Genomic DNA, 21,194 nt, shown 5'->3' on the forward strand with positions numbered 1-21,194 from the left:
TTGTTCGACTTACAACCAGGATCTATCTACTTTCATAAACCAAAGGCATGATTATGAAACACAATTGAAATATACCGTACTAATAATTCGAAAACAATAAGCAATGATAATACTGTGTTTATCAATTTAATCTGCTAATATCATTGTCTTTCGATACTTGTTATTTAGTTTTAATATAACAACATTTAGTTGCAAGTTTTGTTTGTTGATGTGTTCTTCAAATTCTCAGACATCTCAGGGCAATTAGTGTAACCACGTGCTTTAACTATATGCTGATCTTCCATCTTTCTGATACGTGTACATACAAATAAATCAAAAGGCATTTTTTGACCAGGATGTTTCTTACTTTCATTCAAATTATCGTTTATAAACTGAATTTCTAAAATAAAGTTGCTAAAGCAAAATGTAAAATTATGTCAATTATTTCATTTTATTTCTCTACGCCTAGCCTATTCCACAGTATCACAATATGCTTATCCGATGTGTATTCAACTTGTGTGAGCCAGTATACCCTACTACTTTAGGTGAAGCTTAAAAATAAAGAGGTCGTATCAAAATATGGTAGATTTTTAAACTTTTAAAGGAGTGCTGTTTGAGTCGAAAGTCAATACCAATAACAAGCTATGTTTACTGGGAATAATAAAACATTATTGAATTTCATAGATAGTACATCAGTAATATCCTATATTACTTGTATTGAGCATTATAAAAAATATCCCATATTGTCTTTACCATACTTGGTGAAGACCTTTTCAAGGATATTGCATTGATTTTTTGTATTGTATATTTACAAAACAAGAATAATCAGAAGTAGCAGTTATTTGAAAACCATACTGTATTTTAATGTTCTGTGAATAAATTAATGTTCAGAAGAAATTTTAATATTTTCACGAGTGCTAAGAGCCACTTTTCAGAAAACAGTTTGACTGTTTTATTTAAATTCTTGAGACAGCCACTTTCACTTGGGTGCGTATTTTAAGGTTTATGAATGCAAGGTAAGCTTAGAATTGAGTTAGTTTTACCCCAGATTTTAAAATGATTAAAGCAGAAAGCAGTTTTTTTTTCATGAAATCAGCCTGTACTACGATAAAAGAAACGTGTAGGCCCTATTGATTTACCTAATGCGTTTGCTATTCGACGAACATAAATAAATTAAAGCGATTCCTCTTAGATTCTCCCTATTTATCATCTGTTGTTTTGTGCAGACAATAGGTTTATACACATCTCTCACAGTGGCATCAACACTACTGTCCTCATTTATGGACCAGATTTATGGACTAGTCTGAGCTGTGGTGGATCAAGTCCATAAATCCGTTCAGAGGATAGTGTTCAACTGTAATTGTTAATTGGTTTTCGGTCTAGTAATTTAATTATGATATTTTTACTTTTATTACATCAAAATTTCAAATAGAAATGATTTTTACCCAACCAAAACGTGTATTTAATCTTACTTTCGACTAGTAGATTAAGTAGGATTTTACTATCTAATTTTGGGTATGGATATTCAAAGTATAAAAAAAAAAAAAATAAATAAATAAATAAACTGTTTTATAAAGCAGCTTATAAGAACTATGTAGTGTGATTTAGTTAGGTGCTCACTAGTCCAAGTATAATAATGCTAAAGAAAAACATGTGTGTATAATACTTATCTATAAAAATCAAGAAAAAAAATTATATTTCATCACTAGGGCATAAAGTGGCTCTTTACGACCTGAGCTCAAGTTTCACAAACAAATCAATGAGCTTGGATTGAAATAGTATATTTCGTACCTAGGGCCGAAAATGAGGGTTTGTTGGCTCGAGATAGTTTTGAAGTTCGAGAACTTTCTTCTTCTTCTTCTTCTAGTTCGCTTTTTAAAAGCTGGCTTGGTTTAAAATAACCACGTAGCCTTAAAACGATCGAGAGCTGCAAAATTATTTTGGTCTGTTGTACGAACGCTATTTTTCACCACACTTATATACCTTATATACCCTATTACCACTATTCACTATCTATTACCACTATTCATTAGAATAATAATAAACACTAGTAGTAAACACAACTACAGTTTCAAGATTATGTGAAAACATATTTTAAAGAATGAATTAAAACAATAATAATCTATTGGTAGGCAGCGGTGACAATAATGACCATTACAATGCTATACTAATTGTGTATTAATTATGCATTAATGTTTTAAGAAAATAAACGAATTTCAGATTTTCGGCCCTAGGGATGTAAAAACCTGCTTGGCTACCAAATGGCGATGACAGCTGGCATGGACATACGTAGCTCTCGGCCTCCAATAAATGTTTGTAAAACGGCTAAAAACATCGTAGTGTGGTGAAAACACTAACATCGGAATACATTTCACAGTAGATGTAAAATCTTACCACGATTTATTTGTTTTCGACCCTGATGTTTATCGTAAGCTGGCGGCATTGTATTAAAAATATTCAAGACTAAAGAGGTTTTTCAAGTAACGACCACGCACTGCGTCACCGATAACGGTCACGCACCTTCCATTTTACAACTCTTTGTTTTAAACTCATGCATGTTATGATGATAAGGTTCATTGTTTACCATACAGGGTCCCGTGAGTAATCAGCCAAATACCAGGAAATTGTTTTTTATGTAAAAATAAAGAGAAAAACATAATGATTTTTCCCCATTGCTTTGTTAACCAGATACCCTCGATGTTGTATTTTTTACATAAGTATGTTAATCTTTTAATTGTTAAAACCGATCTTTATGAAGCTTTGTATGTATGTTAATTTAGAAGAGACCTATTTTATTTTATTTCCATTCCAACGACCAAAGACCATTACAAAAATGATAGGTAATAATTATTACAATCGTATACTAATAAATAAATATGCAGATATACATTGCAATAAATAGATAGACAAATCAAACTGATCAAAAATTGGCAGTTTCAAAATGGCAGACATTAAATTTAATAAACTAGCTGGCAGCCTACAGATTAGAAAGCGAGCACTATAACCTAACAGCTACATAGACAGTTACCTATTATACCAATTGTAATGTAAATAACTAATATAGCTAAACATTATTCACAAACTTAACAGTAATACATAAGGTATTGTACAGCTAATTGCGTAACTCCAGCATCTACATGAGTTAATGTGAGATGCAATCTTATATACTTAATACAATAAAGGGATCCCTATAAGATCCCTTTTCCACCAGACCAATTAAACTGAAATTTTCGATTAAGGTGTCATTTTAAAGCTTATGATCCAAGGGGAAGTTTAAACCAAAAGGGTAATTTAATTTTCATCCTTAATCCTTCATTAATTTATAGAGTTTGTTTGTAAAAATTCAGTGGTACTAACCAACATTCCTTATTATGGGTTTTAATGTTAATTGTAAGTAAAAACAGCGGATCCGTCAGTTGAATGTTCAACCACAGTCAAATAGTAAACAAGAGACAAAACAGGTCATGAAAATGGGTTTAATAGCCTAGGGTACTTACAATTCACCCGATCGTTTGTTATAGTATGAAAGTTAAATTAAATTGAAGCGTAAAAAGATCTCTGGTTTATCAAACATTCAGTAAACAAATTTTATTCATGTCAATCACATTAGTTAAGATACTGCCTATACATGGTTTAAGGAATTAAAATAATAGAAATTAAATAAAACTTTACCATTTTAGTCGTGCCTTATTAAGATACACTCGAGTGCAGAATTTTGTTGCAAAGTCAAATTGTAGCTCTCTCTCAACAAGCTAGGTATAGCGGATGAGCTAAGCAAGGTTTTATTGGCTTGCACTTTAGGTTTAGATTGTAAAAGGAAAATGTGTATTTTATTTCTTTGTAGGGCCAATCAACACAATAATGTTTTTTACTCCTTGAATCATTTATTGTGGCTGGTTAAGAAATCTTACCTTATGGCTAAATAACTTAAAACTATTATTAGTTTTTAATTATCTATTTATGTGCCACGTGTTGATCAAAGTAACACTAGAACAATTTGTAATAAATAAAAATAATGTGATGCATAATGTTTTGTTAAAACAATCTAATTAATTAATTAATATTCCTATATTGGGTAATTACACTTATTTTCCCTCTAGTATCCTTCTTATATGTCGTGTATATTAATTTAAAATTAACTATACGGCACCAATAATGAATGTCATATAAAAGAAAATTGTGAACATTTTTTTGTTTGTATTTTAATGGAAAGAATCTTGAAACATGAGATAAGAAAATCTTCGCGTGTTTGTAACAGATAGTTTCCTCCGGCTGCCTGGGTTAACTAGATAGCTAAAAACCTTGAATTTCAAACCGAAGTTTTTTAAACATTCATTTATGTGTGAATGTTTACATTTTGATCAATGGTTATGAAAAATGTCAGTTTAATTAATACAGCTCAAAGCTCTATAAATTATTTAATTGTTTTTATAACAACACATTCACCTAATATAGGATCATACGGTTTGTTACATTGTATTACAACATCTTCTTATTTATGTTTAAGTGAATTCTCCTTGACTCATATAATGAAGTATAAAACTGTAACTTGAAAAATGCATCCAACTTTCAACTTTTATTCATAGTAGTGGTAATGTTAAGTGTCACATACGTTATACTCACAACAAATAGCAAAATCGTTATGAATTCAAATATTGCATTAATACTAGCAATGCATTAATGTCATTAATTCCAGCTAGTCGATATTTAAGAACTTAAGAAAGTGTACAAATCCACTGATATGGGTTTTAAACCTTAGATTGTTATTTTTTAATAGTATCTTTGTGTTTGTACATTGTACATAAAAAACAATAAAGATTTCTTAATAAAAATTGCTTTTAAATATTCCAAAAAGTTTAATTTTTCGTAGTTTACACACACTATTTTGAAATTTGCTGCTATCATTGAACAAAATACACTTTAAAAAGTACAGTTTGTATCATATAATCCTTAATATTTACAACAGCTTTGGCAACACGTACTAAAACAATACATTTTAGCAAAATTACAAAATAATTCTGGAATAGCCAACCACGGCGTTTCTGATGATATTGATTGCGTTGTATTACCTGGTATTTTTCTCATATAAATCACTTTTATTTGCTATAGTGACAGGTTAGGAGTTGACACAGACAAAGGATCGACACATGGAATTTCATTGGGTCCCAAGAGCGGAATGTAAGCCTACAAACACACCCTGTGTATATCCTGATATTGAATGTAGGTTGAAGTCTCTTGAAACGCAGTGCTGCCCACAGAAGGCAGAAATTGTTGTTTCAAATAGTTTATCCCTTATTTCCACATACATATTGATATTCAATTACACTTTGTATTGTGTGTAAAGGTACATAAAAAGCGTCCAACACTATTCGAATAGTTATTTCAATCTTAATTTCAATTACGTGATCACCATATGTAAATGGTCCTCCTCGGAGGAATTTGATTGTTAAGAAAATGTATAAAATAAAAATTTAGTAGTATGTCTACAGTGATACCAAATGTTGTGAAAATTGTCTTTGGCGTTACATAAGGCTGGTGTAAACGTATAATTTGATAAAACCGTTATACCATTGTTCTTTCTAGGAAAGTTAACTAATGCACTAGGAATAGGTTTTTTCATGTCAACCATTCAAATGCAATTCAACAGATATAATGCTGTTTAGTTGCAGATAACACAAAGTTGATATATAAACCACGGTGTTAAACAATTAACAATCGTAAACTATTTCTAAAAATACATTTTATAAACTAGTTTACTTTCTCGTATTACGGACATTGACTATTTACCATCATGTAGATAATATAATTAGACATAATATAATTGACAGATTAAAATCGTAATACATAATACAATTCCATAATTTAGACATTAACAATTTAATATCATACTACACTATATATTCAATGCTGCGAATCACAAGTAGTTTAATATTTCACAATGAAGTGAGTTACAAATAATTTTAAACCAAACTGTAGTTTTATTTTTATTTGTTCCATAACCAACATGAGGGTGCTTCAGACGTTTACCCTTCCAATATATTTTACTGGCCAGATTTATAGCCACACAAGGAGTCCCATAACTCAGACTCAGGTACACTGGACGTCTCATACACCAATATTGATTGTTGGGTGAACGTGGTCTGAATAAAAGTTTAAAACATGTATGTGGTTCGAAATTGGAAATGAAAACCTACTCAATACTCTTTTACCTACGACCATTTTTTAAGTAGCTATTTCAGTTCAGTTATTAGAGATAAAAGGTTTCAAATAACAGCATTGTTTACTTCCATAACAGCATAGTTATGCTGCTAAACACACAGCAACAACACACACAACAACACAGCTGTTTCCACAACAACACAGGTAACGGACCAGTGAAGTTCAAGGATTGAGATAGAAGAAGTAAAATTGTAATAATTCGATTTTCAACTAATCAGCTGTTCAGGTCAATTTAATTGTTGAGTGGTGCAATCAGTTTTTGGTACAATGTTTTGTTCCATCACTATCAGTAGCAATTAGAGGTTATCAACGAAAACATAACCTCTCTTAGAAGTTATGAGTAGCGATGTTTAGTAAATAAAACACTGTCGTAGGTAAAGTAGTGTACGCAACTTGCGTTTGCGTATACTATTATAATAACATTACTGGTTATACAGTCATGCATGTAGTACGAAGAACCATTTTCAACAATGTTTAAACAGCATACGGTCAGTTAATTAATTAAACATTATAGCAATACTATCAATACTATTGTCTAGCAATTAAGATGAATCTGTATCTGGCTTATATATGTTTAGAAGTATTTATCTTGTAACTTGTATCTCATGATCATTGACTGTAAAAATGGTGTTTACCGTATAAATAAATAAATAAATAAATATTTTATTATTGACGGTTATCATATAGAAATGAATTAATTATGAAATGACCAGGTCGGTGGGCAACTAAAAAAACTGTAACGTTAACTATTGATTTATCAAAGTTGTAGCTGAACGATAAATGCTTCCGTGAATGCAAAACACAGTTGTGTTCATTATTTAATACAGATAGATTGTTCCATTATCAAGAGGAAATAACAAACATAAATATTTGTTTGGTTGGGAAGTATTTTTATTGGAACTGTTTATAGGATGTTAAGTAAAATTAAATTAAATGTGGTGTATACTAATTACTATTTCGTTTACCAATATTAGCCTAACTAATTGTTCCGCTTTCCCCTAAACAAAACAAAAGAAAAAACTGCTCAGAATGTTAGTTTAATAGATAATGATTAATTAAGATTAATAATTAATTAATTGTTTTACGCGTTTTTCATTAGCAAAACAAAGTTGATAACAATACATTTATAGAGAATTTTATTCCAAGAAGGTGTATTTCTTTGTATTCTTTAAATGAAAATGCTATTTGATAACCAATTCCAGATATTTTCAAGCACAGTTGTGTGAAATGCTAACTATAGGGTAAACAGTGATCTTTATCATTATAACATGCACGAGTTCAAAACAAAGTGTTGTAAAATGGAAGGTGCGTGACTTTTATTGGTAGCGCAGTACGTTCTCGTTGTGTGAAAAGTCTTGAATATTTTTACCATAAGTAGCCGGCTTACGATAAACATATCATGGTTTATAAAACATTGAAGAACAGGACGATTCTCTAACTTCACTAGGATGTTTTGGTAAACGTGCAAAGATCTAAAGAAAAGTTCAATTGAGAAGATAAAACATTTTAATTAGCAAGGACGATGATTAAATAAATAACTGAATACAAGATTATAAATGATCAATACGTTTTATTTACTAAACTACTTTTCACTTGAATAGATGAAATTCTGTGTGAGGTTAAGCCTCAATAGCATGAATTTTGAGGAATTATAATGTATGTGTTTTAACTATAAGATCATTTGTTTACATCTTTGTTCACTCCACTCAGACCTACAGTTTTCAATAGGTGCACAAGGTGTGTATTTACAACGTTGGGGCATGGTAAAAGTTTAAATGCATATCATTGCAGAAATCTAGTTTTTCTAGCTTTAAAACTGGTCTAGATCTTATTTATTTGGCTAAACCTAGTTATGCCGTAAGTCTAACGGATATACAAAATTGAAACTTATTAATCAACTTATTATTAACATAGGATACGAAACAGAGAGAACAACAAACTGTCATACTGATTCATACTCGTATCGTTTTTCTTACTTAAATTGATGGCTTTCACCAACCTAAACAATCAACGTACATCTTCAAGGTGAAAGTTTTTCGACTCAAACTCAAGTTAGATTCAAAGCTTTGACAAAACTTGTCCAAGTGAATGTAACCCTCTGATCTTCCGTTTGATATTCAATACCACTTTTGGGTAGATGTACGCGGTGCAGGAAGTTTTGACAACTTATACAAACTTAGTATACAACTATAGTCAACTTTAACTTATGTAAAACATATTATATTTCATGGATAATATAATAACTATATTTCATTTACGTTGGCTACTATTTCATTTACGTCATTTCATTGTTATAGGCTATCCAAATTGGTATTAAACATTGAATTACTGTACTACACGTTAAAGGTTTTTATTGTAATAAGCTAACTTACATTTCAAGCGTGTTTTAGTTTTGCCCTGTTAAGGTAGTTTAGAACCTATAATACTTGTTAAGCTATATTTTAGCAAATAGTGTTTAATAACACATTGAGCCCAAAATTATTATTTGTTTTTTTATAGTTACAGAAATGAATATTTGCTACCACAAGCTGCAACCATTAATATATACAGAATCCAGACAACACTTATACTGAACTTAAACGTCCCTTTGTTATTTCACAACATGTACACAGCCCCATTTCTTTTAAGAGTTCCTAATGGAATTTATGATGATGTTAAAAGAGAATGGCTCTTTTATTGCATGCTTCTCGATTGTAAGGCCTCTAAAGAAATCTTTATAAAGTCCAACACGATTGAATGCTTCTATTCTGGACTCGGTTACGCATTCGATTACTTGAATTTATCGTAATATAAAGCCATTTATAATGTTAATTTAAAGTAGTAATATCATGGTATTTGATTTAAAATGCTAACTCGTTTTGTTACCATAATGTTTCTCTTCGTAGGGATATAGCCTACATTGACTTTGCTAGGAACAACATAAGTTTAAGTAACAAAGCAACAACGTTGCTTGGTGGTAGTTTTTAAATTATTATATTTATTGATTTATTGTTAGAATAGTTAAGCAAACCAAACAGTTTTTGTAATTATGTATATGACTCATCGAACATAACAAAAAGAATAAATAACATTACACTACCCTGGAATTTAAATAGGTGACCTTGAAAATATGTACACACATTCTTAAACCCTCAGAAAAAATATTTTCGTTGAACAACTATAATAATTGTTAAAACTATAAATGATAGCCTTTCGAGCTATATCTATTTACATATGAAATTGCATAAACAGTCTTCTTTTAACTTGAATGTCATTAGTTTTCGACGACCAGAATTTTTGCTTCTTGAAAAATCCATCGAGTGGTTAGTTAATAAATTTATCTATACATAAACAAAAAAATAATTTGTTGGATTTATTAATAAGTAAAATATATTTATTTGTTAGTTGATTGATTTTGCTAAGACAATTGATTTTGAGAGTCCATATTTTACTAATGGATTTTAGAATTTCCGAACGTGAAGAAGACATACCGAATATCTTATTGTCGGGACCACATAAGTTTGCAGTTGAGGGAGGAGCCTATTTACCATATGGTTTTCAATGAACCAATGAGAACGGTGTGGTGTTGGCAAATCTAACAATACCAGCTGATTTGAAAATATAGCTTTGTATATTTTTATTAGTGTTGTCAATGGGTGATGTGGCAACGTCGCACTAGCCTCGTCTTGTGATTGGCTGCCACCAACTGCAAACTTACGTGGTCCCGACAATAATTAAAGACTCCATACAAAAAAAAACTTAAAAAAATATACATAAAACAAATTACAAGTCTTCAATAGAAAAGAATCAAAATCAATGTGTTTAACACGCTGGGTTACTATTTCATACATAACGATACTACTGAGAGAATAATATTGAACAAAATCTCTAATATTACTATAGGTTAGGCAATAGTTAGTTGTTATAATAAATACCTAATTACTCCATTAGAATTCTAGATTATTTCATTGAACTTTCCCAAGCGGCTAAAGTTTTCGAGGCCAAGATTTAACCCTGCCAATTAACTATTGTCCCTCGGGAAACCCAATCCGTATTTATGTGATAAACGTTTGAGTTACTAAAACATATTATTATATTTCCAGTGTTATCAATCTCAAATGTATTCATAATTTTAAACGCGCAATATGTTTAGAAGAAGTAGTTGCATTATTAGATGGTAATAATAAAACTCAGATGGTACTAATAATAACCAATAATTAAAATATATTACTTCCGTGTACAAAAACAACATAATTTAGGTTGTAAGCAACAGTTTACTTACTAAGGAAACTTAAGAATAGATTCCATTAATAACAAGTGCCAGGACCAACTGTTGAAGCAGTTATTTTTACTGCAGTTTTATGTAGGCTATGTGATTCAACACTTGAAGATGGAAACATTTCATTTGTAAATTTTATATTTGGCACCATGTTTTCCATCTTTATACAATAAATACATCTAATAGCAAGGATTTTTTTTAGTTTTTTGTTTTGACTGAGATTATAAAAGAAAGAATAGAAAAAGATTCTTAAAAATGTTTGTGAAAATGTATGTTCACTTTATAATAAACGGTCCAAACGAAAACTAAAATATATAAATAGTGCAATACCAATCACCTGATAATCCACATTATTAGGAAAACCGTCTGATTGTTTTGTGATACCAAGTATATAAAATCAACCAAAGAAATAGTATATTTCATAACAAGAGTAGAAAATGAGTAATTACATATTTGAGACCATGTTTGAAGTGCGAGATTTATCGAGCATTACATATATTCTCTCATAAATGGTCGAGAATATGTATGGACCCACTTTCATTAGTGTTTTGAACGTTACTTTTCACTACACTACAAAGAATAAGTATTTTCTTCATTACAAAACTCATAGATTTTTTTAGTTTATGCCTTAAATTTACAATTTATAGTTACTTTAGTTGTTGAAAATTGAAACAGTTGATAAAACAATAACAAATATTTGAAGTTGTTGACAGTGAAAAAATTTCGGTTGTAAACTATGTTACTCACTGTTACGAAAAAACTTACAAAAAACAATGAGTACTCAGTGAAAGTATGCAATAACAACATTTTATTTGAACCATTTAACTAACATCTTCTTTAAAAGGCAACACATACTCTACTCTTGTTTTCATTCTCTCATAAAAATTAAGTAACATGTGTTTAATTATTATCAAGCATTTCTAATACACAATAATATTAACATTTGCTAACAGCTGGCAAATTAAAACCAGTATAAGTTAAACCATAGATTAAAAGAAGTAACAAACTCAGCATACGGTAGTAAACAATAGACAGCTTATGAAAATATGATGTTTTGCAGGTTGTAAACACATTACGAAAACAGCTCATCTTTTTGTAGTGTAGTGAAAAACAAATAAATACATTTGCTAATAAGCCAGCAAATGATTAATTGAGTAAATTTATCAGGGAAAATATATCAATGTTTACTTACACCAATTTTTTTCCTAACAAAAATGGTACTTTTACAAATTCACATTTTAATATTATGTGAAAGAATCTCTTCTTACAATTCCATAGTGTAGTTCAACATCACAAGGTCATGAAAAGGCGAGTATCCACGCATATGCCTCCAAGCCAAACACTTGAGGGAACAAAAGTCTGTTCTTGAAAACATCTAAATAGTCCAAGTGTGGTCTATTGTCGACATACGTTTCTGTTGTTAATGGTTAACAGTCCCAATAGCTTTAAAAACACTTTGCCAAGAAAGTGACTATGATTGATACATTAGTATTTACATATGTTATTAATATTTTACAGGTTTCATTATACAGTACCTATTTTTATTTGATAGCATCTTATTAATCCACCAAACATTTTGTTGTACTTTGAACTCGAGTTGCACATTATACTTTTCCTACTGTTACCATAAAACAAATAAATTGGTGAAGAAACATAAGCTATTTTTACACAGAAGTGAACGTTTAATATAACATTTAATGTGAAGTGACAAATACAACAGTACAACAGCTGACCAGCTGACTTACAGCCAGTGCTGCCAACGTATTTCGCGCGCATTCGACGTTGCCTGCATGTTACGCGCTCACTATTTCGTGCCTTCACGTTGCAAATCTGGAGTGAGACAATGTTAACATTGTCTCACTGATGAGCGAATTGGTCACTTTGCTTTCTCAAATCAGTGAGAGAACATGTACATTGTTAGGTAACTGTAGGAAAAATGTATTCCTTACTCGTTAGCAATATTTATATAGATTTATAGATATTCAAAGTTAGGTATTACCTTTGACTATTAATATCCAATAGTCAATGGTATTACTTTAAAAGTTTGCTTTAACAAATAAGGATTAACACACCAGTTACACACTAGTGCTTACGCACTCACACAAACACACACACACACACACACACCATCAAACACACACACACTCGCACACGCTGGCGTCAATTAATCATACATCCCATGATGTTGGCAATCCACAAATGTTTTCCAACTATTTTCATAATGCAAGAAAGTGGTTCTAAGTTTGTTTTCATGGTGATTTGTCAATGTTATTTTCACAATATGACATTTGTTAAGAACTTTCTTCCGTAAATGTTTGTTATTATTTTCACTACCATAACAACAGCTTAAGTATCATACATACCATTTAATATTTTGCCTAACTATGACAAAGCTTTAAATTAGCTTTACATTCCTTAAAATAATTCAATACAGGGCTGTTTTATTTAAATTCTTGAGACAGCCACGTTCACTTGGGTGCGTATTTTAAGGTTTATGAATGCAAGGTAAGCTTAGAATTGAGTTAGATTTATCCTGATTTCAAAATTATTAAAGCAGAAAGCAGTTTTTTTACATGAAATCAGCCTGTACTACGAGAAAAGAAACCTATAGGCCCTATTGGTTTACCTAATGCGTTTGCTATCCGATGAAAATAAATAAATAAATTAAAGTGATTCGTCTTAGATTCTCCCTATTTATCATCTGTTGTTTATACAATTGTGCAGACAATAGGTTTATACACATCTCTCACAGTGGCATCAACACTACTGTCCTCATTTATGGACCAGATTTATGGACTAGTCTGAGCTTTGGTGGACCAAGTCCATAAATCCGTTCAGAGGATAGTGTTCAACAGTAATTGTTAATTGGTTTTCGGTCTAGTAATTTAATTACTGATATATTTACTTTTATAACAACAAAATTTCAAATAGAAATTATTTTACCTAACCAAAACAGAATTTTACTATCTAATTTTGGGTATGGATATTTAAAGTATAAAAAAAATAAATAAAGCAGCTTATAAGAACTATGTAGTGTGATTTAGTTAGGTGCTCACTAGTCCAAGTATAATAATGCTAAAGAAAAACTTGTGTGTATAATACTTATCTATAAAAATCAAGAAAACAAAATATTATATTTCATCACTAGGGCATAAAGTGGCTCTTTACGATCTTAGCTCAAGTTTCACAAACAAATAAATGAGCTTGGGTTGAAATAGTATATTTCGTACCTAGGGCCGAAAATGAGGTTTGCTAGCTCGAGATAGTTTTGAAGTTCAAGAACTTTCTTCTTCTTCTTCTTCTTGTTCGCTTTTTAAAAGCTGGCTTGGTTTAAAATAACCACGTAGCCTTAAAACGATCGAGAGCTGCAAAATTATTTTGGTCTGTTGTACGAACGCTATTTTTCACCACACTTAGGCCTATATACTCTATTACCACTATTCACTTTTCACTATCTCTTACCACTATTCATTAGAATAATAATAAACGCTAATAGTCAACACAACTACAGCTTCAAGATTATGTGAAAACATATTTTAAAGAATCGATATAAATAATAATAATCTATTGGTAGGCAGCGGTGACAGTAAAGTCAATTGCAATGCTATACTGATTGTGTATTAATTTATGCAATAATGTTTAAAGAAAATAAGCGAATTTCAGATTTTTGGCCCTAGGGATGTAAAAACCTGCTTGGCTACCAAATGGCGATGACAGCTGGCATGGACATACGTAGCTTTCGGCCTCCAATAAACGTTTGTAAAACGGCTAAAAACATCGTAGTGTTGTGAAAACACTTTAACATAGGAATACATTTCACAGTAGATGTATAAATCTTACCAAGATTTATTTGTTTTCGACCCTGATGTGTATCGTAAGCTGGCGGCATTGTATTAAAAATATTCAAGACTAAAGAGGTTTTTCAAGTAACGACCACGCACTGCGTCACCGATAACGGTCACGCACCTTCCATTCTACAACTCTTTGTTTTAAACTCATGCATGTTATGATGATAAGGTTCATTGTTTACCATACAGGGTCCCGTGAGTAATCAGCCAAATACCAGGAAATTGTTTTTTAGGTAAAAATAAAGAGAAAACCATAATGATTTTTCCACATTGCTTTGTTAACCAGATACCCTCGATGTTGTATTTTTTACATAAGTATGTTCATCTTTTAATTGTTAAAACCAATCTTTATGAAGCTTGGTATGTATGTTAATATAGAATAGACCTATGTTAGTAAGAAGACAAATCAACATGATCCAAAATTTGCAGTTTGAAAATGGCAGTCATTAAAATTTAATAAACTAGTTTGCAGTCGTCATATTATAGAGCGTTATAACTGTCAGCTACAAAGACAGTTAACTATTCTACCAATTGCAATGTAAATAACCAATATGGCTTAAAATTATCCACAAACGTAACAGTTACATAAGATATTGTACAGCTAATTGCATAACTCCAGCATCTACATGAGTTAATGTGAGATGCAATATTATATACTTAATACAATAAAGGGGCCCCTGTAAGATCCCTTTTCTACCAGACCAATTAAACTGAAATTTTCGATTAAGGTATCATTTAAAAGCTTATGATTCAAGGGGAAATTTAAACCAAGGGTAATTTAATTTTCATCCTTAAACTTGATTTATAGAGTTCGCTTATAAAAATCCAGTAGTACCAACCAACCTTCCTTATTTTGGTTTTAAATGTGATCCTTCAGTTGAATCAACCACAGTCAATCCTATACTCTATACGAGCAATGTTTGCTTGTATGTATGTATGCTTGCTTGCTTGCTTGCACAAAGATCTCGAAAACGGCTCCGACGATTTTCTTCAAATGTTGTAAATAGTTTATTCCTGGCCTAAAAACGAGTTAACTGCAGTTAGAACTGCCAACAAAAATCGAATTACGTATAAAAATGAAACTGAAAGTTACATTTTTTAAACATTAGTCTTATGGGTTGCTAAGTAACGATCTTGGCTAAATAAAATTACAAAAAAGTAAACAAAAGACTTGTAAGTTGTCTGTCCACAGTATACTAGCAAATTAAAAATACAGTACAAAAGGAAAAACATCAGCTGTTAGTATTGAGCAAAGATTATACTGAAGATTACTCGATACATTGTAGTCAAGGGTGCAATCCTAAAATGCTATGGGAATTGAGGGAAACAGGTCCGCGACGTAGGAAGTGATGAAGGAAGTAGTCCGGTACTTAAAACTTAAATACTTAAAACTATTATTACTTTTTAATTATCTATTTATGTGCCACGTGTTGATCAAAGTAACACTAGAACAATTTGTAATAAATAGAAATAATGTGATGCATAATGTTTTGTTAAAACAATCTAATTAATTAATTAATATTCCTATATTGGGTAATTAAACTTATTATTAAACTATATTATCCTTCTTATATTTCGTGTATATTAATTTTAAATTAACTATACGGCACCAATAATGAATGTCACATAAAAGAAAATTGTGAACATTTTTTGTTTGTATCTTAATGGAAAGAATCTTGAAACATGAGATAAGAAAATCTTCGCGTGTTTGTAACAGATAATTTCCTCCGACTGCCTGGGTTGACTAGATAGCTAAAAACCTTGAATTTCAAACTGAAGTTTTTTTAAACATTCATTTATGTGTGAATGTTTACATTTTGATGGTTATGAAAAATGCCAGTTTTAATAGATAGAGGGTGCTCACCATTAGAAAAACTCAAGAACAAAATAATACAGCTCAAAGCTCTAAAAATTATTTAATTGTTTTTATAACAACACATTCACCTAATAATCATAGTGTTTGTTACATTATAATGTAATCTCTACTTATTTATGTATAAGTGAATTCTTCTTGACTCTTACAATGAAATATACTGTAACTTGAAAATGCATGCAACTTTCAACTTTTATTCATAGAAGTGGTAATGTAATGTGTTAGATAAGTATAATTCACACTAAATAGCAAATCGTTAATAATCAAAATATTAGTCTTTGAATTTTACTACGAATTTAATTTTTGCAGTGTACTCAAAGTATTTTGAAACTTAATGATTTCATTAAACAAACAGTTTTAAAAGTATTTTTATTATACCTATCGTTAATTTTCGCAAAACCCTTGCGAAAAGAATTTATTGTTTTAGTAGTCTACGTGTTACGTACTAAAACAATCAATTCTTTGCAAAATTACAAAATAATTCTGGAATAGCCAACCACGGTGTTTCTGATAATATTGATTGTGGTATTTTTTCTCATATAAATGACTTTTTCTGCTATAGTGACAGGTTAGGGGATGTCACAGACAAAGGATCGACACGTGGAATTTCATTGGTCCCAAGAGCGGAATGTAAGCCTACAAACACACCCTGTGTATATCCTGATATTGAATGTAGGTTGAAGTCTCTTGGAACCCAGTGCTGCCTACAGAAGGTCAGAAATTCTTGATTCAAATAGTTTATCTCTTATTTCCACATACATATTGATATTTAATTACACTTTGTATTGTGTATAAAGGTAAATATAATCGTTCAAAGCTATTCGGATAGTTATTTCAATCTTAATTTCAATTCTGTAATCACAATATGTAAATGGTCCACCTCGGAGGAATTTACTGTTAAGAAAATGTATAAAATAACAATTTAATAGTATGTCTACAGTGATACCCAATGTTGTGAAAAATTTTCTTTGGCGTTACATAAGGCTGGTGGAAACCTATAATTTGATAAAACCGTCATACCATTGTTCTTTCTATGAAATTTAACTATTGCACTAGGAATAGGTTTTTTCATGTCAACCATTCAAATGCAATTCAACAGATATAATTCTGTTTAGTTCCAGATAACACAAAGCTAATCTATAAAAACAACGATGTTGAACAGTTAATAACCGTACACTATTTCTAAAATGCATTTTATAAACTAGTTTACTTTCTCTTATTACGGACATTGACTATTTACGATCATAATGACGTAATATAATTAGACATAATATAATTGACAGATTAAAATCGTAATACATAATACAATTCCATAATTTTTGACATTAACAATTTAATATCATACTACAGTATATAGTCAATGCTATGGATCACAAGAAGTTTAATATTTCACAATGAAGCAAGTTACTAATAATTTTAAACCAAACTGTAGTTTTATTTTTATTTGTTCCATAACCAACATGAGGGTGCTTCAGACGTTTACCCTTCCAATATATTTTACTGGCCAGATTTATAGCCTTGTACACAAGGAGTCCCATAACTCAGACTCAGGTACACTGGACGTCTCATACACCAATATTGATTGTTGGGGTGAACGTGGTCTGAATAAAAGTTTAAAACATTTATGTGGTTCGAAATTGGAAATAAAACTTACTCAATACTGTTTTACCTACGACAATTATTTTAAGTAGCCGTTTCAGTTCAGTTATTAGAATGGAAAGATTTCAAATAACAGCATTGTTTACTCCATAACAGCATAGTTTTACTCAACAACCCAGGTAACGGACCAATGAAGTTCAAGGATTGAGAGAGAAGAAGTAAAATTTTAATGAATCGATTATCAACTAATCAGCTATTCAGGCCAATTTAATTGTTGAGTGGTGCAATTAGTGTTTGGTACATTGTTTTGTTCCATCACTTTCAGTAGCAACGTGAGGTTATTAACGAAAACATAATCTCTCTTAAAAGTTATGAGTAGTGATGTTTAGTACTGTAATTAAAACACTGTTTTAGGCAAAGTAGTGTACGCAACTCGCGTTTGCGTAAACTACTACAGGGTGAATAAAAAGTCAAGACCCCCCCATCTAATATTTTTCCAAGTAAATATACAGAGATATCCTTTTAGGGGTCGGGCAATCTTAGCAGGAAGTTTCATTTTATGATTTTGAAATTTTTTAGTCCTCCCCAAAAAGAGGGGATTTGGGGGGTAACTCAAATATTTTAAATGTAAACCCCCTTCAAGTGACACCTCATTTTAAAGTGTTTACAAAAACTTAAAGAATGGTGAAAACTAGAGGTCGCTATCTCTTCTCTGTCCAAAATGGTAGCCCGTCAAAGGTTGTGGAAAATCAATGGTAAAATTGGTTCGTAATTGTAATATTGGCTACCATTTTAGATAGAGAAGAGATAGCGAACTCTGATTTTCACCATTCTTTAAGTTTTTTTAAATACTTCAAAATGAGGTGTCACTTGATGGGGTTTTACATTAAAAAGTTTTTAGTTGCCCACCCAATAATCCCCCCTTTTGGGGGGACACTCAAAAATTTTATACGTTAACCCCCATTTAGTGACACCTCATTTTGAAGTGTTTACAAAAACTTAAAGAATGGTGAAAACCTGAGTTCGCTATCTCTTCTCTATCCAAAATGGTAGCCAATATTACAATTACGAACCAATTTTGCCATTGATTTTCCACAACATTTGACGGGCTACCATTTTGGTCAGAGAAGAGATAGCGACCTCTAGTTTTCACCATTCTTTAAGTTTTTGTAAACACTTTAAAATGAGGTGTCACTAGAAGGGGGTTTACATTTAAAATATTTGAGTTACCCCCCAAATCTCCCCTTTTGGGGGGACACTCAAAAATTTCAAAATCATAAAAAGAAACTTCCTGCTAAGATTGCACGACCCCCAAAAGCATATCTCTGTATATTTACTTGGAAAAATATTAGATGGGGGGGTCTTGACTTTTTATTCACCCTGTTTTTTGTTCGGTATAAAACATTACTGGTTCTACAGTCATGCACGTAGTATGAAGAAACTTTTTCAACAATGTATTATACATCATGCGGTCAGTTAATGGATTGAACATCATAGCAATATTTTTATTATTGACGGTTATCATATAGAAATGAATTAATTATGAAATGACCAGGTCGGTGGGCAACTAAAAAAAAACTGTAACGTTAACTATTGATTTATCAAAGTTGTAGCTGAACGATAAATGCTTCCGTGAATGCAAAACACAGTCGTATTTGTTATTTATTACAGATTGTTCCATTATCAAGAGGAAATAATCATCTTAATGTTTGTATGGTTGGGAACTTTTTAGCGAATTTCCCTATAGGGAAGTAGCTATTACCGTAGGTGGCACGGTAAGACCTAGACCCGGGACCGATTTACTTTTTCATTTTGATGTCTCCAGAGGCCAAAAACACCATTCGTTCAAATTTATATATATATATATATATATAGACTTATATATATATATATATAGACTTATATATATATATATATATTATATATATATATATATTATATATATACTAGCTGACCCGGCGAACTTCGTATCGCCTAAGTTATAGGTTTCCCCTAAGACAGACCGATGGAAAGAAAGTACCGTTACGTTTAATTTTCAAGATGATCTCGTTCGCATCGCTCAATCACGTCCTGGTTGAAGTTCGTTCGCTACGCTCACTCACCTTTGGGTTGGAGCTCGTTCGCTACGCTCACTCACCTTTAGGTTGGAGCTCGTTCGCTGCGCTCACTTGCCTTCAGGTTAGCGAGTGAGCGACGCTCACTCGCCTCCAGGTTGAAGTTCGTTCGCTACGCTCACTCACCTTTTGGTTGCAAATTAGCTGTTGTCATAAATGTAAAAGAAATAATAGTGCTGCACCCTGTTGGTAATCCTTGTAACTTTAATGCTATTGAACATCATAGAACAGAACCAACTTGTTTAATTGAAACAGCTGTTAAGATTCATTAATTCCATTTCTCATAAGGTTAACATGGGAAACTCCAGAGCCACTGGGGCGGAGCCCTTTTAAGAATTTCGAAACGGGAAATAGTTTACGTCCAATTCGCATACCTACAGAATTTACACACCAAATTTCATAACGATCGGTGAAGTCGTTCCGGAGGAGTTTGCAGACAAACACTGTGACACGAGAATTTTATATATTAGAAGATTAGATATATACGTCCGTGAACGCGATAACTTGAGTAATTTTTGTCCGATTTTGATGAAATTTGGTTTAAAGGTGTAAAGCGGGATAAACTTGAATGAGTTCGCGAACCAGCATGATCGGACCATGGGAACGGGGCATTACGGGGGTTTTTATGGGGTAAAAATTGGTTTTTCTCACTTTTGACCCTCAAAACACAAAATTTCCCGATTTCTCTTTAAACCTTTTTAAAGAGCTTAAAAAACCAAATAATTTAGTATATAAAAGTATTTTTGTTCGATTATTAGTAACGGAGAAAATTTAAAAAAATTGTAAATTTAAAATTCCCATGTTATTCTTATGGAGAATATTGTCAAAAGTTGTAGTTTGCTTGTTTATGGATATATTTTGATCAAACTTGGCAAATTTATTTACTTTGTACTAAGCTATCAATATTTTACTCAAAAACACACTCTATTAGTTTCCTTGTAGCAGCAAACCTAGGTACTCGTTAAACCTAATGTTATTTAAATATATTTAACTGAAAATCAATTCAGACAAATGGAAATTCGCTTAGTCGGCAGGTTTGCTGCGGCGGGGGTATTTTTTTATTGGAACTAATGTGTAGAACAGTTTATAAGATGTTAAGTAAAGTACAATGAAAGGTGGCATAGACTAATTACTATTTCGTTTACCAATATTAGGATAACTCATTTTCCCACTTTCCCCTAGAAACAAAACAAAAGAAAACCTGCTCAGAGTGTTAGTTTAATAGGTAACGATAGAATATCAGCAGAATCTTTAACCGGCTTTCGATTATAAACTGTATTTAAAATGCTTCCAATCTTAACTAG

This window comes from Macrosteles quadrilineatus, unplaced genomic scaffold (genome assembly GCF_028750875.1).
Source record: "Macrosteles quadrilineatus isolate MER2022 unplaced genomic scaffold, UCM_ALF_1.0 Scaffold_8__2_contigs__length_117827958, whole genome shotgun sequence".
Taxonomy (NCBI): domain Eukaryota; kingdom Metazoa; phylum Arthropoda; class Insecta; order Hemiptera; family Cicadellidae; genus Macrosteles; species Macrosteles quadrilineatus.